Source organism: Vidua macroura, chromosome 1 (genome assembly GCF_024509145.1).
Source record: "Vidua macroura isolate BioBank_ID:100142 chromosome 1, ASM2450914v1, whole genome shotgun sequence".
NCBI classification, from domain to species: Eukaryota; Metazoa; Chordata; class Aves; order Passeriformes; family Viduidae; genus Vidua; species Vidua macroura.
The window spans coordinates 3,901,714-3,921,597 of NC_071571.1; the positions used below are offsets into that span (position 1 = coordinate 3,901,714).

Consider the following 19,884-nt stretch of genomic DNA (forward strand, 5'->3'; position numbering starts at 1 on the left):
TTTTTGGTAGAGGATTTAGAATACAACAAAGCCTGATACTAATGCAAAGTAATTAGAGCAAAAGTAATTATGTATAGCTTGTATAATTGTACACAGCTAGGTGAGTGCTGCAGTTTGTTGACTCCTTTGTTCTCTGCTCTGTGCTTTGGAGAACATAATTGCACTTAAGCTTGATGTTTTATGCTCTCTTTAAGGTGATCTTTATTTGTCTAGGTAATGTTCCTGTGGTTTTTTGTAGAAATGCAGAACATTTCATTGTATGTACTAGCGGAAAGTGAAAGGTATTAAAAGAAATTTAAATGTCAAATCCAGCAACTTTTTGTGAACAAAAGGCATTTTTGTAAATAGTAGGGTTGGAGAGTGGCTGATTTCTACAGGAAAGGAATTGGCTGGTATTTGTGGTGATGAACAAGAGAGTTGGTTGATCACCTTGTGTTGGAACCTTGGCTGCTGAGAATTTGAGACTTTCTGTGCTGCCAGTCACTGACCCCCAGGAGAACACTGCATTGACCTGAGGCCGTGGAGAAGCTTCCAAAATGGAATGACAGAACTGGGATTGTGGGGGTGGAGTTTGGATAGAAGTGTGTGACATCACAGGGTGGGAAACTCAGAGTTTAAGGGTTTAGAATACAGTAATATATTTAGAGCAAGATGGAGGTTTTAGGGTGGAGGCTGCTCCTTCTTCACCTTCTTCTCCATGGGTTTGGGTGGTTTTGTGAAACCTTTTTGCCAAAACATTTTTTTTTTTGGTCCACAATTGTTTCTTTTTCTATTGCCTATCTCTTTTCTTCACCCCTTAGCTTGTTCAGAGGAGTTGGGGGGGAAATGAGTTGAAAGCACGAGAAAGAAGCAGATGAGCCAGACCTCTGAATATACACAGGGCCATAGAATAGAAACTTACCTGGGACAGTAATTGGAAATAAAGCTCCATGAGGGCACAGGACAGGCTGCACTGGCCTGGGGCACAAAGACAGACAGCCCTGGCCGCACACAACCAGCCCCTTCTAACCCCTGACCTTTCTCTTTTCCTTGTACCAGGGTACCAAAAATGTGTGTGACATTTCCCCTGCACGGATCATGGGGATGTGACCCAGTGTGATCTAAACCCCTCAGAGCCAAGGGGGTGAATAATTCCCCTCAGGAGTTTTTCCTCAATTCACAAGCCATGCTTCTTTTGGATGCTGCCAGCTGCCTTTGCTGCCAGGACACATCACTTGCTGACTGCTAAGACCTCCATGTCCTTTCCCACAGACTATTCCCAATCACCACCATTTCCTTTGTGCAGAAATCTCATTTAATCATTTCCCCACAAACTGACGGGGAGCTGAGCAGTTTGTGGGGCCCTGGGTAGAACTTTTGGCCTCTTTTTGAAGCAGCTGAAACATTTGTCTTTCATCAGTGACTGAGGACCTCCCTGGATGCCCACAACTGTTGAAAGATCCTGGACAGCAGCCTTGCCAGGACCCCAATCATGGGTGTGAGAGAAGCAGCACTTCTCTGAGCCCTTAAAATCTTCTACAAACTTGAAGTGTGGGTGAGCTCTGGCTTTTCTGACACCAGCTCCACCTGCCTTGGCAGCGTTTCTAAATTTCTCCGTTGCACCCTGCAATCTATCACAGAGCTCCAGTCATTCAGGCCTCTTGTGTTGATGTTCTCGTGGTCTCCCTTGACCCATGTGAAGGAGCAGCAAGTGCCCAAGGGCTGGATGAGCCTGGCAGCTTCTTCTCAACATCCCTGATCCAAGGCCAGGGGAAGCAGCAATTCTCCCTGGACAGGGAGGTGGTTCTTTGTCATCTGGCTCTGCTTCCAGACCCCAAGGCAGGAGCTCTGAAGTGATTTGGAGTCCTGATCAGCACTAATGTGGGCAGATAAGTGGTTTCATTGGCCACTTTCTGAAATGTCTTTGGAAAGAGAGTGAAACTGCCCTTTCAGGCCTCATGGGAGAAGCTGGAACAGATTGCCCAGACAGCAATGGATGCCCCATCCCTGGAAACATTCGAGGTAAAGTTGAACAAGATCAGCTTGATGTGGTTGAAGATGTCCCTGATCATGACAAGGGTGTTGGATTAAATGAGTTTTAAAGGTCCCTTCTAACCCAAAGCATTCCATGATTCTATGATGCCTACGTTCCCTGGAACTGGGACTGACCTTCCCTTGTCTAATTGTCACAGAGGTGGGTTCTCCTGTGGAACCTGGCAGTGTTTGTGAGCTTGTGTGTGTTCTTTGTGTGTGTTCTTGGTCATTTGAGGTCTTTGGAAGGAAGGATTTGGAGCTGGGCTTTGACAGTCTTTGTGGGTCCCTTCCAACTCAGGGGATTCTGTGATTCTCAGTGTATTGACAGTAAAGATGCACCTGAGTTTTTTACAGAGGTTTTCTGGATGGCTTGGTAGCATCTTGACTGACTGGACCAGAATCTGTGGTAAGCCAGATTCTTTGCTGCTTAAAAAAATCTAAATTATTGTATGTAGCTATAGTTTCACCCTCAATTTAAATTTCCTTCGTGTCACCTCATATAAAGGATTGATCTTTGCATGTCTGCATTTTATAGATACAATTTTCTCTCCTCTGTGATTCATGTCCTTTATTCACATGAATAATTTTCTCCTTGTTCTTTATTATTTAATGCAAAGCTACTTGAAATGCTCCATTTCAAGCCTTAAATTAACCTTAGATGTGAGACATAGATTGGCAACATTGTACTAGTGAAGAATCTATTAAATAATTGACAGAGTCTTTTAAAGTGGTGCTTAATCTCCTGAAGGCTGTGACACCCCCTTCAATTTACAGAATTTGGGTTTGAGCAAAATGATGCATTTAACTTGAACTTGGCTTGTTAGTGCTGGTATTGATTAGAAAAAAAATCCATTTCAGTTTTGCAACTGTATATTTTATTTTAAATGGACAGTAGTTTGTGCTGACTGTGAAAAGGAATACAAGAAATGCTGTTGATACAGTGAAAAAGAAAAAAAAAGAATTAAAAGAGAGAAGGTGTTTTTGGGGTGGGTCACCTACCCTTGCTAGCAGCTTTGCAGCTTCATATTGCAGAGAATGAGAATCAGTTCTGGGGTTTTTTTTGATAGCTTTGGTTTGCTCCAATATTTTTAATTTACTACAAAGTATGTCAGAGATGTGGGAATCTCCCCAAGGTCTGTGTCACAAGACCCCAGTAAAGAAATTCACTGGGTGTTTTTGCTATATTTTCTCCATCAAGCATTCCTGGTGATTCCTTAGCTGGCCTCCTGCTTTAATGCTTTTCAAGAACTTCTTACCATGCAGTTGAGTGCCCACTGTAAAGGGCTGTTCAAATTAATTTCCATCCTCTTCATTTCTTGTTTCGCTTTGACCTGCCATGTTTTGTGCTTTTCTGCTCTTTGCATGTGAGCAAGTTTTCCACTTCTTTAAATTCTGACCTTTTCCTTCAGCCTCCTGAACTCCCTGTTGAGCCAAGCAAAAATTAATTGAATTTTCTTTATTCCTTTTTTCCCCTTTGGTCTGTGTTTTATCTGACCTTCTAACCCAGTATTCTGTGTAGTCTTTAGCATGTTTGTAGATGTGACAGTTCCTGCTTCAGGAGCTGTTCTTCTCATCATTTTCCTGTCTAATAGCTTTGTTTCTACACTGTTTCATTTCTTCACTTTTTTTTTTATCTTGTGCTTTTTTTTCAGCTCTTTTCTACAGCAACCCAATTTTGTTGTGAGCACCACTGGAAAACAGCTTTTCCAGTGATTCCACTTGAACTGTTTTCCAAGCACCACTTGAATCTAAATTCAAAGCAGCATCTTTTCTATGGATTCCTGTATAGATTCTTTGAGAAGTTTTGGGTTTGCATCTCATTCTGAAGAACTGCAGACCTATTTTGGGTATAGGTGATTTAACTGCTCTCAGTCCAAAATTCGCCCTTTCTGTGCTCAGCGTTTCACTGTCATTGTCCTGATAGGGACCTAGTTCCAGTGCTAAACTGGAATTAGATTCTGGGATTCCTTGCCTCAAGGCTTCTTCCACACTTTTCCTGTAACACTTTCATGCTGTTACACTGCAGACATATATAATTCTCTAGTAATTCAAGCAAAGCACAATTTGCCTGTTTGAGGCTGCTGCAGCCCCAGCCCTGAGGGCCTGCTCTGGCATCTCCCTCCAGAGAATCTGTCATTTCATTTCCAAGATTTTCCAAGAATCATCTTGTTGCCTGTGTTTATCAGACCTACCTTCATTTAAGTGTTGAAAATCAAAGGGAGAAATGACTGGAGGAGTAAAACAATAACAGCAAGAAATTACATAAAGCTTTTCAAGGCTGAGATGTTAAGCTGACTCTTGAAAGCTGTTACACTGCTTTCCTGCTCAGGAATGCTGCTGTGAATCAGTGCTGCAAAAATTAGCCTGTCACAGTGAGACGTGAAGAAAGCACTCTTAAGGAAAAAAATACTAAAATACCTGCCACTCTCTGGATGCTTCAATATCAAGGTGATTTTCTGCTCCTGTGCTGACTGAAACCAGCAGGATCTGCCTGGGCCACGCATGGTTTCGGTTTATCTTGTTGTGTATTGTTTAGTCAGTGTTGAATCACAGAACCACAGAATCTGGGTTGGAAGGGACCTTAAAGCCCATCCAGTGCCACCCCTGCCATGGGCAGGGACACCTCCCAGGCTGCTCCAAGCCCCATCCAACCTGGCCTTGGACACTCCAGGGATGGGGCAGTCACAGCTAAGCAGGACCCCTGATGAAGCCTCACTGTCTGGAGTGGCTGGAATTCCATTGTCCTGCTCTTCAGGTGCTCCCCTGCTGACTGGAACCCCTCTCCAGACACTGAGCATCTTCAGCTGGATGTGAGGAATGGGATGGATTGAGGTTTCCCTCTCCCAGCAAGTTCAGTTTAAAGCTGTTATTATTATTATTATAGCCCCTGTTTTTTTTAGACCCTATTACTAAAACAAATCCAAAGACCTGTTTTGATAACTGCCATGTTGGTTTGGATTTCTCCAGTGTGCTTTGGCTAATAATTTCCTTAAGAACTGTTTTGATGCTGGATTAGAAAGCTGTTTCATTCTGTAAAAAGGAAAAGGCATGGCACCAGGCTTTTTTTTTTTTTTTTCCCACCATTCTTCCCTCCCCATCAGTTTAAGGAGGATTGGGAACAAAGGACAGGCCTTCAAAAACCCTTCATTTTTGCACTGCCTGGTAGCCTTGGCTGCATCTCTGTGCAGTTCTGAGTATTTCAGAATAACAAACAGCAAGCAGGTAATCACAGAAGTGCCAGCCACAGTTTGAAATACAGCATCACCATCCTTTGTATAACTCATAAACTGTGAGCTGTGGCATTGTTTCAATCTGGAGCTTCATCCATCTTTTTGTCTCGCTCCTCTGGTGAAGGAAGACTGGTTTAATGGGAATCTCAGCTTTCTATTACAGAAAAGTTATGAAACACAGGTAAAAATTAAATTTCTTAGAAGAAATGAAAGCAAACAATATGTACTTGCCCACCACTGAGTTTTATAATTGCAACCAAGGCCTTGAGAGGAAGCAGCTGTGTAATTTATAATATTGTTGTAGTATTTCAAGTAGGAATATGATGGATGCCTTGTTCTTCCTGAGCCCTGTTGTTAAGGAACTGCTGGAATCCTGAATCACTGTTAACTATAGCCTGTGTGTAATGACAAGTGTGTCTTTTAGGTACAATGCTGTTATTAGTTTCCTAATATCAGGTTGTCATATCCCCGTGAACACTGCATTTTAAATAGTTAAAAGCTAATTTAGTCAAATTCTCTGGGGTTTTGGATCTCAGTTTGCTAATGCAAGGTGTTAGGGAGCAGGAGGCAGAGACTGTTGTTTCACCTTAATGCTTGGAAAATAGTTAAGAACAAATGTTGGCCATGATCCTGCAGGAAATATGGAATCAATGCAGCTGCACAGTGGGGCTGTGCTTGGAGCATTCCCACAGCACCTGCAAACAGCAGAACTTGCTGCTCTTTCTTTGTGCAACCCTTCCCTGGTAGCTGACAGCCTGGGGTTTTTTGTGTTCTCCCTGGTTTTATTCCATCCTGTCTTATGGGGGACTGTCCTGATGTCTGCTGAGGCTCTCAGGGAAATCCAACCATCCCTCACAGTCCTATTTCTCCACTTTTTCACTGTTGTTTTTATTCAGCAGATTCTAATGTTGTGTCCAGTAGTTTTTCATGGTCTGTTCATCTGGCCAAACCTCAACCCAGTGCCCCAACTTCTTACAGACCTCAGCAGAAGCACTCTGAGTTTGGTGGCTCACATAATTTTCTTTTTTTATAACATTCTGCCCCTCAAAGACCCACAGAAACTTTGTGGGAAGATTTCACTGCTCCTGAATTATCTCCAGTACCAGACAACGTGGCTGCATGGAAAATCAAGAGTGTATTTTGGTATTTAAATAGGAACTGGTGCTGTTGTCAGGAAAATAATTAACTCCAATCCAGCAGTGAACCGTAACATCTTTTGGCACATAGACTGAGAAATAAACAAAATGCAGAATAAATTAGAGGGACAGAACACCCGCTCTGGCTGTCAAGTTGGATTTCAAACATCCTTTTTCTCTTTTAAGGTTTTTTCCCTCAAGATACAAGATATGTTTAATACAAGAATGTGAATCACAGGAGATGTTTTCTTTTTCTGTGCATATCACTGTCAGCAGAATGAGATGTTTCCTTGTCCTCATCATACTTCTGCTGGCTTTGAGGGGATCTGTCAGGCCCCCACACTGGACTAGCCTTACTCTTACATCTCCTCTGTAAACCTTTATCCCTGAGCATCACTTCTTACAGTGTCCAGTTGTTCTAACTGTGATAGAAATAAGAAATTTTGATCTGAGATTTAGGTCCTTTTTTTTTTTTTTTTTTTTTTTTTCTTTCAGAGAGGTTTTTAAGACGGAGATGGAGCAACCACCTACCTTAGTCTGAGGTCATGCATGAATTGAGACTTTCCTATAAATCCCACATGACATAAATGCTTTAGACTTTTAGCTGTTGCTTTTCTTCCCTTTCCTTTCTTCTTTCTTGTGTCTTAAGCTACAGAGTAAAATCCTCATTAACAATTTGCTAAGGATTGTCCATGGTAAATGCTGCTGTCCTTGGAGCCTGCAAAATAAACTGTAATTTATTGATTTGATATTAATTAATTGGCACCAAAAGGTGCATCAAAACACTGTTAACAATGAACCAAAAGCCTCTACTTCCCAAAGTTTTGCCCTCAAATTTCTGAGTTCATCTCAAGCTTTTCCTCCTCCTGTGGGTTTTGAACTCAGGTATGAATTTTCATCATTATGCCAAGTTGTTGTTGCTCTGTTTGGTTTATACACGGTAACACCGAGGCATTGGCACACTGAGTGTTTTTCTTCCTGGTGCCATCCTGTTGTGTTTTTTCCAAGGGAAAGTACACATTTCCTGCATCTTTGGGGCGTTTTGTCTCAGGTAAATGCCGATGTTCCCCCACCATCTCTGCAGGGTAGCTCTTCAGTGCTCTGCATGCCGCAAGACACTGTTTTCTTCCCCTAGAATGTCCAACCATTTTCTGACTATTAAAGAATTCACCTGCTGTGGTGAATTGCCTTTTTTTTTTTTTTTCACTCAGCAATAAGCAAACTGCAGAAGATTTTGCATCTGTCCTTAAAAAAGTTGTCTTTTTCAAAGTTGTCTTTTTGACCATCCTTTTTTTTTCCTTTTCTCTCAAGATTTGCAGCCCAGTGCATACTTCTGTTGGAATTTAAGTGTTTGCTGTCTCACTCCTCGTGGTGCTTTCTGTCCTCTTCCTGAAGAAGGTCACTTTGCCAGTTTACAGGGGACAGGCTGTGTAAAAACCATTTTTTTTTTCCCCTCTAGGCTGGTCTGCATGATCATGGAATCCCAGAATGACAGAATGCTTGGGTTGGGTTGGGTTGGGTTGGGTTGGGTTGGGTTGGGATGAGTTCAGTTGGGTTGGGTCAGGTTGGGTTTAGGTTGAGTTGGTTTAGGCTGGGTTGGGTTGGATTGGGTTAGGATCAGTTGGGTTAGATTGGATTGGGTTGGGATGAGTCGGGTTGGGTTGGGATGGGATGGGTTGGGTTGGGTTGGATTGGATTGGGTTGGGTTGGGTTGGATTGGGATGGGTTGGGTTGTGCTGCGATGAGTTGGGTTGGGTTGGGATGAGTTGGGTTGGGTTGGATTGGATTGGATTGGGTTGGGTTGGATTGGATTGGATTGGATTGGATTGGATTGGATTGGGTTGGATTGGGTTGGATTGGGTTGACTTGGCTTGGCTTGGCTTGGAAGAAACTTTAAATCTCATCCCATCCCACCCCCTGCCATGGCAGGGACACCTCCCACTGTCCCAGTCTGCACCAAACCCCATCCAACCTGGCCTTGGACACTTCCCGGGATCCAGGGGCAGCCACAGCTTCTCTGGGAACCTGTGCCAGGGCCTCACCACCCTTCCCTAATATCCAATCTAATCCTGCCCTCCTTCAGCTTAAAGTCATTCCCCCTTTTTTAGTCCCTACATGCCCTGGCTTTGACCTGTCTGCCTAAAATATGTTGTTTTATTGGGAATTAATATTTAAAAGGCACAAAGAGGAGGAAAAATTAGAAAGACAGCTGCATATAGGCTGTATTTATGTAAATGGATTCATTTCTAAAAACCAGGTCATGAATTAATTGAGATTTTTTTGTCTCAATTCCACATGAAATGTTTCAGATTTTTAGCTGTTGCTTTTCCCCCCTCTCATTTCTTCTGTCTTGTGTCTTAGATTAAAATCCTCACTAACAATTTGCTAAGGATTGTCCATGGTAAATGCTGCTGTCCTTGGAGCCTGCAAAATAAACTGTAATTTACTGATTTGATATTAATTAATTGACACCAAAATGTCAATTTTGGCATCAAAACACATCAAAAATGGGAGACCCAGATAAGGAAGCTTTTGTTAAATACTAACGGAAAGAAATCAGAGCTTAGGCAAGGAATTTTTTTGGCTTTTATGCAGACAAGGTGCACAGAAATATGATTTATGAAAACACCAAGTAAAATATGAAGGATTTTTTAGCTCCTCTCTGCAGTCTGATATTGAAACACTAGGGAGAGCTCCTGATTCATGGTTTCATTTTTCCAGAGACTTTTTTGGAGAGCTGAGCCTCCTCATGCTCTCATAACAGTAAATAAAAGAGAAACTTTTAGCAGAATATTGCCCTTTACTCCATATCACAGCAAATTTGTGGCTAGTTAAAGTTGAAATGTAATTTAATACAAGAATTGACAATTTTCTCAGTAGTGAATTAACAAAATACTGATTTTACAGATCTTCATCTACTGCTTATCCAATTTTTTTTTTCTTACCAGTAACAGTTGCAGGTGTTGGGAACCCACTTAACACAACTTTTTTTGTTTTATGCCACTCTGAGAATAGCACAGGGGTTTTACTGCAATATTAGAATTTTGATAATGCATTTTTGGAATATCTTCCCTGTCGCAGTGGTCCCAACTATTCTAAATTTCCTCTGTGGTATTTGGGACCGTTTGGGTAAATGAACCACAAGCAGTAGCAGCATTTCCGTTCCTTGATTGGATGAGCAGCTCTGGCATGAATCACATTCTTGTGTGTGTACAGATCCTCTCTGGAGCCTCAAATATGCACCCCTGAGAACTCCAAACTAATTTCTTATGAGTACTTCTGCTAAAAAAAGGAATGCCTGGATGTTTGCTGAGAGCCAAGCTAAAGTCTATCTGTCCCAGGCTCCTGCAGGAATCCCAGCCTTTTGTTACACAGTAATTTGAATGATTTCCAGCCCAGCAGTTTACAAATAAATTTACAACAAGTTTACAAACTTGTTTGGGTTTGGTACCCAGGCTGTGTGACAAATTCAGTTTATTGAGAGCTGCAGAACTACAAAATAATTGGCAATGGTTAATGTTTGGATTGAGAAATAAGGCTGAAGTCAGACATAAATGTGCAGGCCTTGTGTATGTGGTCATGTGTATGTAGAAGTTTTTAAGAAAAAAACATTTTGTGGTTGCTGTCCTGGCCATTTTTTTCAGCCCTCAGCATTGCTGCCATCAAAAACAAGGCAATTTTACTCTGTATTTGCACCCCAGCCCTGGAGAATGGCAAGTTCCCATATGGTCCTCTAAAATATATTTAATTCACAATTAGATTAACTGACCTAGACCTTATTGCAGGTGTGAAGTTCAACTTTTGAACTTAATTCCATGTTTTGGAGTACCAAGAGAATAAAATCTTGGGGTTTAGACTAGATCTACCCAGGTCTGGTCCAGTGGCAGGTGTCCCTGCCCTTGGCAGTGGAATTGGAACTAGGTAATTTTTAATGTCCCTTCCAACACAAACCATTCTGTGATTCTATGTTTCTGTGGTACTGGATATTTCAAAAGAAGGAGCAAGCAAATCTGCAGTGCACAGGCCTGGCTAAACCTTGATTATCTTCTCAAATTTTAATGGCACCCAGCACACCTCATTTCCATTGGATGCTCTCTTCTTAACAACAGTTCTGGTGGTGAGGACCTTCATCCATGCCTTAAAAACAAAGACTCAGAGAATTTGAGTAAGGAATGAGTTTAATGAGACCCATGAAGGGCACATTATTTGAGCTGGAGTAGAACTTACAGTTCATCCCCATCTCTCCTGCACCAGCCTGGGTCAGGCAGGTTTTGCTGCACAGGTGAGCCTCAAGAAGAGGTACCTGGTTTGGATGTTAGCATTTCACCAGTCCCTTTCCCCACATTTTAAGTCGGAGAAATCCTCATGGAGCTGAAGCTCCCAGTGGCAGAGGCTTCCCAGGAGCTGGAGAACAACACTGCTCACGTGCTTCCAAAGAGGTGCCTGTGGCCTCTTTGTCTTCTCCTATTGTTTGTGGGTGTTCTCAAAGTTTAATCCTTTATTTATTGAGGCACGTTTCCCTCCTAATGTTTATGCATGAGCAAATCTCTATTTACTCCAGTGTGACTGAAAGGTCACAGTTGTTGCTAACATGAGTGTTGCTTCTTTTGATTGCTCTGTTTCCCGGGGTGTTTATTCCCCTCTAACAATGCTCTTCCTTTTTTTGAACAACTGCTCTCATTAGCGTGGTGTTGTTTAATGATAATGTCTAATTGTTAGAGCCTCTGCTTCCCCCTTCCAGATGTGTGGAGAGGTTTTGTTTGTGGTACGGGATTGTTCAGTGAAAACATTCACGGGAGTGGTTTTGGATTGGGAAATGGAGCAGGGATTGATTGCAACAGGAACATTCAATTGAAATTAGGTACAGTGAAATTGCAGGGGAAAGTAAAAATTATTTTTAATGGAGATTCTGGAGAAGAAGCAAGGCCAAATATTTCCCCTACAGTTAACCTACAATTAAAATGTTAATTGGCCGATAAAAGCATTCATCCTCAATGATATCAAACTTGTGTTGTCTCCAATGTCAGTTTTGTTCTTCCCTCCTGTAACAGACTGTCCCTGGACCTTGAACCTCTTTCAAAATTCAGAGGTATTTAAAATTTGGATTTAAAATGTATTATGCCTGAGGGCTGTTCCTACTTCACATGTTCATCTCATTTGAATGAAGACCTTAAGGTCTGCCCAACCATCAAAGGTATTGGAATTTGCTCTTCTGGAGAAACATTAGAATTTTTCACTGGGGGGAATGGAAAGGTAAAATTCCAATGGAAATTGTGTCCTGCCTTTCCAGCAGCCCTAGCGAGCATTTCTCATCCTGTTTCCCTTCCTACTGAAGGCATGCCTTCCATATTAGAAGCCTGTTATAAATTACAAACGTCCAGAAGGAAGCTTTGAAACATTTGTGGCTCTACGATATTCCTGTGCTGTCTTTAGGATCATCACTCAAGCTTTATCAAAAATATCTACGGTCTTATGTTCATGTTTTATTGAGGGAAACTAATTATAGATACTAAAAGCTGAAGTGAAGGAGGGTTTTTTTTGTTGTTGTTGTTGGTTTTTTTTTTTTTTTTTTCCTTTTTTTCTTTTTTCTCTTTTTGGTGGAGGCACCGAGCCAAGCTCCTCATACAAGGCTGCACAGTTTGTTGCCTGTGTAGGGAGCAGATGGAGGGAGTTATAGGGACTCTCTCAAGTAGAGCTGGCTGGGAATCTGTGCATCTGCTTTGTGAAAAATAGGGATGATTTGGAATACGTGTGGCTGCCAGTGTGGAGCCATAGGGCTGGTGCTGCCCTGATGGATGGGGAGAAGGCAGCTTCCTGCAGCAGCAGCAGCTTTGCTGTCCAAGACAAGCTCTCAGTGATGTCAGATGCTGGTTTTGCAGCAAGATTTGAGCCCAGGAATTGTTGACTGAAGACCCCATAGAGGGGGGATAAGGAGAAGGGTGTTTGCATGTGCACCTTGGTCTAAAATGATTGTAGCTACTTTTCCTTATTTCCCAGTTATTTGAAAGCATGCTACTAAAGCCTAAAATTTCACAGGGGCATGTAGGGACAGGACAAGAGGGAATGGCTTTAAGCTGAAGGAGTGTAGGGTTAGATGAGGATATTATTTAGAGATATTAGGAAGAAATATTAGGAAGAGATAGTAGGAAGAAATTCTTCCCTGTCAGGGTGATGAGGCCCTGGCACAGGGTGCCCAGAGAAGCTGTGGCTGCCCCATCCCTGGATGTATCCAAGACCAGGTTGGAGCACCTGGGATAGTGGGAGGTGTGTGGTCTTTCAGGTCCCTTCCAACCCAAACCATTCTGTGATTCTCTGAAAATGTCACTGAAGACCTGCTCTACCCATGATTTGGATAAACTCTGGTTCAACATCAACTTCAGATGCTGAAGGATTTCCACAGTCCCAGTAGGAGAGATCCTGTTCCTGTGGTTTCAGCGTGACACAGTGAAGGGTCTTGCTTGGATCAACCTCACCTCTGCTTCACAAGGTTGTAAGAAGTACAGAATTACAGAATTGCAGAGCTGAGTCTCTGCTTGTTGGAATGACAAAGCCATTTAGGTTGGAAGGGATCTCTGGAGCTCCTTGGTCCAACCTTGGTTTCCAGCAGGATACACTTCCCAGTCAGATCATGCGGCCTGAGGATTTTATTAGCTGAGTGCTGAAAATCCTCAAGGACAGGGATTCCACAGACATTCCAGGCACCTGTCCCAGTGCTGCACCAGACTCACATTGAGAAAAGCTGTTGCTTATTCCTCCCCAAATTCCCCTTGGTGCAGTTTGTGTCCATTGCCTCTTGTCCTTTTAGTCTGGTTTTATCTTCCCCATAACTTCTGTCTAGACAGCTGAAGGCAGGAATTTCATTCCTTGCAATAGTCTTTCTAATTTGGTGCAACTGGGACAGGAAAGGAGGATGACTGCAGCCAAAGGATCACTCATTGCAAGTTGGCCATATATTGATGGATATTTCCCTGCTGACCCAACTCACCCCATGGAACAGATTTCATCAGCACATCCCTGTCCCCCAGGTTAATTCCTCTAAGCAACACACCCCAGAGATCAGAATTTTCCTGCCTTTTTTATTTTAACTGCTCTAAATTAGATAATTACTTAGAGCCCTGACAGATTTATAAGAGTAATTGTCTGATTTTATGATGCAGCACTGCTGAAAACAAAGATTTCTTGATTTAAATCAGGTCTTGAAAAGGAAAGTCTCGCTGGAAGTGTTTGAATAATGCCTGAAAAATACAGTTCAGCTGGACTACAGTTCCCTGAAATTCAGCTGGGCACTGGGGAAGAATCAGTTTAGATTCTGGCCCAGCCAGCTCTGGGGAAGCAGCACAGGAAACTGGAGATGCTCGGAACATAAAACCCCTCAGTACCCAGAGAAGTGTAGGACAAGTGAGAGGACACAAGTAAGGAGATCCACAATAATGATTTAAAGACCTTGATGAGCCCTTTATCAGCAAGCTGAGTTCAATTTCCAACCAACTTCTTGGGGTTTTTTTCTATTTTTCTCTCCACTTCTAGTCATTCAAAACAACTTCTTGTTCCAGCAGTATCGACCCTGGGTTGAATTTGATTCACTGTCCTCTTTCATTTTGACTGGCAGCATTTTTGGGCTCTCTAAACAGTAGGATACTCTAGAATAAGTGCATTTATTGGAAAACAAAATAGTAAAATACAGAATTATAGGAAATTTGTCTCTTGCCATTGTTACATTCTGCTCAAGCATTTTTCTGACTATCCTCACAACTGTAAAATGTCAAAATGGCTGTGTAAATCAAACAGCAGGGTTTTGGCTTCTCTGTCCCTTCCTGATGTGCAAGTGAGGGGTCCCAGTTACTCCCTACACGTGGCATTTTACTCCCCTTGCAATGAAATCAGCCCCCAGCTCAATGTCTTACTGTCTTTAGCACTGCTTTCCACACATCAAAAGGGATCCTGGAGCCAGGTGGTTTTATCAGAGTTATAATTTTATTGTGTTCAGTCACTTCAGAATCCCTTTTCCACGGGCATGCTGGGAGATCTAAGAATGAGCTTTCCTGCATGTCCACGAGATCTGTACCAAAACCAAATCAAGAGGGCTTTTATTCCAAGAGACCCTGAAGGCAAGATCTAAAATCTGTGTGGGTGCTGCACTCTCCCTGCAAAGTGAATCCAGTGGGTTGATGTCAGGGCCCTCTTGTTGGGACCCCAACAGTGTGGAAGTCCTTTTCCCAGCCCGACACAGCCAAAGAAGGAGCCTGGAATGCGTCCAATTGCGTTTTCAAGGTTGCTTATTTTTTCTTATCTAAAAACATTCTTTCTCTGACCTGCTGAGGTCTGTCCAGAAAGGAAGCCATGGCAGTCTGCTGTGAGCCTTGGGCCGCTCCCACATTATATACTCAAAGCTATGTGTTATATCTTTACAATTTTGTGCCAATTCCTATCACCCATGTTAGACTGTGAACCTCTACCTTAAACCAATAGAAAAGTGCCACCATCACACCAAGACATGGAGGACAACAAGAAGGAAAATAAGGCTAGGACACGCCCAAATTCCTCCATCTTGACCCCCTGAATTATATTCTAAAAAACCCAAAATTTCTACTTTTCCACCCTGTGTTAACTCAAATATCACACTACTCAAACCCTTGTGGCTTGTAATTCCTCATACAAAGTTGGCACTTTTTTCCCACAGGCTAAAATTGAAGCCACAGGTGTTTTTGACTTCTTGCCAAAGTCTCTGAGACCCCTGCAAGGGTCTCAAGACAGCCAGGGCAGCCAGAGGGATGTCCTGGACTCTGACATGTTGAGGACATCACAAATTCATCAGGTGGCTTAGGGGGCTGGGTGGATTTCTTCCTGCAACAGGAATCATCTGACTTGGAACAAGGTGCTGAATTTCTGGGAGGCTGAGCTAGGTTGCCTTGCCAGTGCAGGAGGAAGGTGGGATCTGGTGAGGGATTTGTGCCATCTGTTCCAGGGTAGGACCTCAAAAATGTGGGATGAGGCACCTCCTGGAGGTGCCAGTCTCCCCATTTCCTGGAATTGGAAACCTGGACGAATAGTTGGGATCCAATGAGATACACTGTGCTAACTGAGCAGCTGGAGCTTGCTGTCCAGCTTAAGACGCGTGAAAATTAATGAAATTGAACCTTCTTGGCTCACATCTGAGTTTTCTTACCCATCTTTGGTCAGACCAAACAATCAAACAAGTAAACAAGGAATCCCAGAATGGTTTGGGTTGGAAGGGACCATGAAGAGCATCTTCTTCCTCCCTCTGCCATGGGTAGGGACACCTTTGGCTAGACCACACCTGGATGGATCTAGTCTAAAAAACATCAAGATTTTATCCTCCTGGCACTCCAAGTCATGGATTTACCTCCAAAAGTTGAACTCCAAATGCCCTTTTTTGCTTTTTGAGCATAAAGGCACAGATGCAAATATTTCCACAGCAAGTAAAATAAATCATAGAATCCTGTAATGGTTTGAGTTGCAAGGGATGTGAAAGATCATAATTCTAACCCCCTGCCATGGGCAGGGACAACTTCCACTACCCCAGGTTGCTCCAAACCCCGTCCAGCCTGGCCTTGGACACTTCCAGGGATCCAGGGACAGCCACGGCTTCTCTGGAGAACCTAAAGGAAGACCCAAAGCTTGTTGCAGAAAGAAGAATCACAGAATCAGAGAATAAACTGAGTTGGAAGGGATCCATCGGAATCATCGAGCCCAACTCCTGTCCCTGCACAGACACCCCAACAATCCCAGCCTGTGCCTGAGAGCATTTCCCAAGCACTCCTTGAACTCTGTCAGGCTGTGACCACTTTGATGCAAGGTGCTGATATGTTTTTACTTTCAGATACTGACACTGCAGCTCTTTTGTTGCTATTTACTGTGGTGGCTCCTCTGCTGAGCCAGTGGTTTTTTCAGTACCAACCATCCCACTGCAAATTGCTATGGCAATAGAAATCAAGCACAAAAACAGTCCTGCCCAAACATGTAAAGATTTATTTACCCACATTATTGGACTGCATACTTTCTCAGGAATATTTTTGGGGTATCAGACTCAGAACAGAACGAACTGAAAAATCGTGTTTAGTATGAAATATATGGATGGCAAAATGACAGCTCCTAGATGCCCAGTTATCCCAGGAGGATTGACTTGCAGAAAATAGGTATTTCAAAAAACAAGAATCCTTTCTGTTACAACAGGGCCACTCAATCCCTGATGGTCTTATTTACTTTTTTGTAAAAAAAAATCACTCCAGAGTCCGCCACTCTAATGAAGGACAAGTCTGCCCTGTTAACCAACTTTGCTCCCTGCTTTCTCTGATCTGTTATTGACCATGCTGCTTAATTCCCAGGCCCTCTAGCAGAGGCAAAAATCAGCTCCTTTGGGAGTGAAGACTTTGGTTCATTCCAGGATTTCTGCAATCAGTAGAGACAGATCTCTGTATCGTGTGTCCTCCAATTTACATTTCAAAATGATTCCAGGAGAAAAGCTACTCTGGCCATATGTGCCAAGGACTGTCAAGTGTTTGAAAGAATTATGATTTTTTTTTAATGGAAAAGTAACAATTTCTCGTGGAAAGCTGTGCCAGGGGAGGCTTAGATGGAGCAGGAGGAAGCATTTCTTTACTGGGAGAGTTTTCAGCTGTCCATTCACCAGGGGCTTCTCTGGGACCCTGGGGTTGCTCCCTGGTGTTTGCTCCTGCATTTAGCACAGAAGGAGGATTAGGATTAAAGGGAAAAAATCCAATAAAAACCCACCAAAAACACCTCTTTGTGTTTTCAGACTTCCTAAAGCCCAAATGTTTAAACAGAAGAGCTGCCTTTTGGAAATTCTGTGCCATTGCTAAAGTGAGAATTCTTCAGAACACTCTGCTGTATTTTAGATGTGTTTCCCCAGCCCCACTTTGAGTCCTGTAATTCACCCCATATTGTCTGAGTGCCACTACTGAGCCACAGACTGAGACTTCTCTTTCCTTAAATCATACCAGAGTTACTCTTAAAATGCTTTCAGTACATACATTTATGTGAAAATAAATAGAGCTGAATTAAGTGTGGCAGAGCACTTTCTTTCCAATTAAATCAGCCATTTAATTTATCACTGAATTTTATTCACAAACTCATATTTCAACAAGTGATTTTTCATATCATCTTTTAATTAAAGCTGATTTACATCCCTGTGGAGAATCTTAAAATGAACTACCATTATCACAAGTCCATAATCAATCACTTGTAGAGTGTTAACAGACCAGTAACTGTAGATATTTTTCCCCCAACTATTTATTAAGAAGCATTTGTTAAATTTCCTTATTTACAAGCATCTCTCTGTTTTGGCAATCAATCTCAGAATCAAACTGAGTCTAAACATTTGTAGTTTACATCAGTGATGGTGCCCTCTGTGTTTACTGGGAAGTGAATTTATACCATACTGAAGCACACTTTGGAACCAAGAGTGGAATAATTTTGTGACTCGATTTTCTGCTAGGAAAATATCTTCTGGGAGGAGCAGAGGAAGCTTTCCATGAAGACTTGAGGATGTGGAAAGTGGAAGCAGCTGGTTTGGAGTGAAACATAAAATGAGAGGACCTGCACTTACCTGGTTGAATATGCAAAGAGAGGGAAAGGTGAAATTACTGAGCAACCAAAATGGTGGAGAGGTGTAAAAAGCTACAAGAAGCTGTGGGCTCTTTTTAAATTCCTGTTTCCTAGGTCACAAATCAGGTGTCAGCTAAAACATGAAAAGATATAATTTTGATATTTTTGATTTTTGTAATATCATCAAGCTGGTGAAAGGTTTAGCCATAGAATCTTAATGTGTTGCCAAATTGTGGTTGCATCTCCTCTAACCTCACCACTGCCAGGGCTCTTGCTAAGATTATTGTATCTTCTTTGTAGGCAACATGCAGCCAGGTGCCACCATCTCCTTCGCTGTGCTCCAGAACTAAAATATTTCTGGCTCAGACTCATTTTTGGATGCTTTATGTATCACACTGGCATCGACTGAATTTCTTTCCATTGCCTTTTTTTTTCATCACCACAATAAATTGACAGCAAAGTGAAGATGGAGGAATGAGTCTGATTCCAGGAGAAAAGCTGATCTGGCCTTATGTGCCAGGGACTGTCAAGTGCTTGAGAGAATTATGATTATTTTAGTGAAAAAGTAACAATTTCTCGTTGAAAGCTATGCCAGGGGAGGCTTAGAGGGAACAGGAGGAAGCATTTCTTTACTGAGAGGGTTGTCAAACACTGGAAGAGGCTTCCTAGAGAGATGGTTGGTGCTCCAAGACCATCAGAGTTTAAGAAGCATTTGGACAATGACCTTAACATGAGTTTTGGTCAGCCCTGGATTGGTCAGGCAGTTGGATTAGAAGATCATTGTAAATCACCTTCAACTGAAATGATTCTATTCTATTCTATTCTATTCTATTCTATTCTATTCTATTCTATTCTTCTGTTCTATTCTATTCTTCTGTTCTGTTCTATTCTATTCTATTCTTCTGTTCTATTCTATTCTTCTGTTCTGTTCTATTCTATTCTATTCTTCTGTTCTATTCTATTCTATTCTATTCTATTCTATTCTATTCTAAATTTATACAACAATATTTTAATATAATTTGGGAATGTTTTCTTAATCACAGAATGGTTTGGATTGGAAAAGACCTTAAATTCACCCAGTTCCACCCCTGCCATGGCAGGGACACCTTCCACTATCCCAGGTTGCTCCAAGCCCTGTCCAGCCTGGCCTTGGACACTTCCAGGGACTGGGCAGCCACAGATTCTCTGGGCACCCTGTGCCAGAGCCTGCCCACCCTGACAGGGAAGAATTTCTTCCCAAAATCTAAACCTGCCCACTTCAGTTTAAAACCATTTTTCTATGCCCTTGTTAGAAGTGTTTCTCCATCTGTCTTGTTTTTTTGTGGGGTTGGGTTTTTTTTTTTTTTTTTTTTTTTTTTCCCTATCTGTTAATTCTTAATATCCTTATTAGGATGACATGAATTCGAAGATGATGCAGGAAAGAGACCTGAAATCTTTAGCATTCCTCCAAGTTCTGTGAAAATCTGTGAGAAGTGCTGTCCCCAGTGTGGGTGCAGAAGATCAAATCCATTTCCAGCCTCAGGAGATCCTGTGTGGGAGAAGAACCCCACAGATGCCCTGACAGCAGAGCTCTGACAGAGCTGAGAGAGGCTCGAAGCTCAGCCTTGCTTGGAGCAGGACAGCATGGATGGAAGATGTAAAAATCACAATGAATATTTTTATTTCTATTTTTTTTTTATATATAACCTTGCAAACTACTCTGTTTCTCCCTTTGGGATGAAGTCAACAGAGCATGTTGAGAGTGGGCAGGAACCTCCTCTTCTCATCTCAAAACACCAAAAAAAAAAAAAAAACCTACCCCATAAAAATGAAGAAAGCATCTACCCAGGGACTGCTACTTGCATTTTCTCAGCTGTTGTAGAAGTGTGCCAAAAAGATGCTGTGCAGCCTAATTGAGGGCAATTCATTTAAAACGAGTA

General features: G+C 42.2%; 1 long non-coding RNA gene across 1 annotated transcript; it reads left to right on the top strand.

The window, feature by feature from the left end:
• The first annotated feature begins 2,251 nt into the window (after window positions 1–2,251).
• On the top strand, window positions 2,252–19,581 carry LOC128806517 (uncharacterized). The gene is made up of 3 exons (XR_008436847.1): window positions 2,252–2,419; window positions 17,856–18,049; window positions 19,356–19,581. It is a non-coding gene; the product is annotated as an uncharacterized LOC128806517 (long non-coding RNA).
• Window positions 19,582–19,884: the final 303 nt, after the last annotated feature.